This window comes from Dermacentor andersoni, chromosome 2 (assembly GCF_023375885.2).
Source record: "Dermacentor andersoni chromosome 2, qqDerAnde1_hic_scaffold, whole genome shotgun sequence".
Lineage (NCBI taxonomy): Eukaryota > Metazoa > Arthropoda > Arachnida > Ixodida > Ixodidae > Dermacentor > Dermacentor andersoni.
In genome coordinates, this window is record NC_092815.1 from 44,805,882 (window position 1) to 44,806,828 (window position 947).

Consider the following 947-nt stretch of genomic DNA (forward strand, 5'->3'; position numbering starts at 1 on the left):
AAGCGAGGGCTTCCGACGGAAATCACGATAGGTGCCTCAGATGGGGCGGGTGATCGAGCAAGTTGGTCTGCCAATGTCGTTGAAACGATTCCGACCATGTCCCTATGCCTATTGCAGCTGAATACTAAGGTGTGAGGACTTGCGGAGTTTGTGGATGTATTGACATATTTAATATGGTTCACCATATCATAAGAAGCCAACAAACAAAGACACCAAGCACAAAACAGGGGAAATTACTTGTAGTTAATAACTGAAATAAAGAAATTATAAATTAACGGAATTGAAAGTGGATGAAAAAGACAAGTTGCCGCAGGTGGGGAACGATCCCACGCCTTCGCATTACGCGTGCGATGCTCTACCAACTGAGCTGCCGCGGCGCCGTCTTCCCTTCCACTTTCTGAGGTATTTATTCGTTACTACTAGAACTAACCCTGAGAGTGTTAGCCAGCGCCATCACTCACAAACCATGGTGGTGGATGTGGAAGATCCTTTCTGCCGCAGGCGTCACGAGTACGTGAACTTTTTGGGGAAAGGCAACTGGTCAATAAACCCACACGTGCTACCTGAAGGCATCAATGTTGCCCGATTCGAGACCCTCGTTATGTAATGAACGATAAGAAAGGGGGTTAACCCCCACGTGTAGGGTAGCCTGGCTGGCTACCTTACACGCGGGGAAAGGGGGAGAAAAAATGAAGAAGAGTCATAATGCACACGCTCGCAGATGAAATTTCATTCACGTATATGTTCACTAATGATGAATGTTCACTCTCAAGCGCTCACCTAGTCCGGTTGTCTTGAAAATGCGCATTAGCGCTTTGGTGGCCGTGTGCACATAGTGGTTTGTAGCCACGGTAGCAGTATCTTAGCTTACGAGAACAGTGTCATCTAAGCGGCTGAAACTAATACGCAGAACATCTTGTTGAGAGTTGTGGGATGGACAATGGCAC

General features: G+C 47.2%; 1 non-coding gene across 1 annotated transcript; it reads right to left on the reverse strand.

Moving 5' to 3' along the window:
• Positions 1-305: 305 nt before the first annotated feature.
• TRNAT-CGU (transfer RNA threonine (anticodon CGU)) lies at positions 306-377 on the reverse strand. Its single transcript has one exon. It is a non-coding gene; the product is annotated as a tRNA-Thr (tRNA).
• Positions 378-947: the final 570 nt, after the last annotated feature.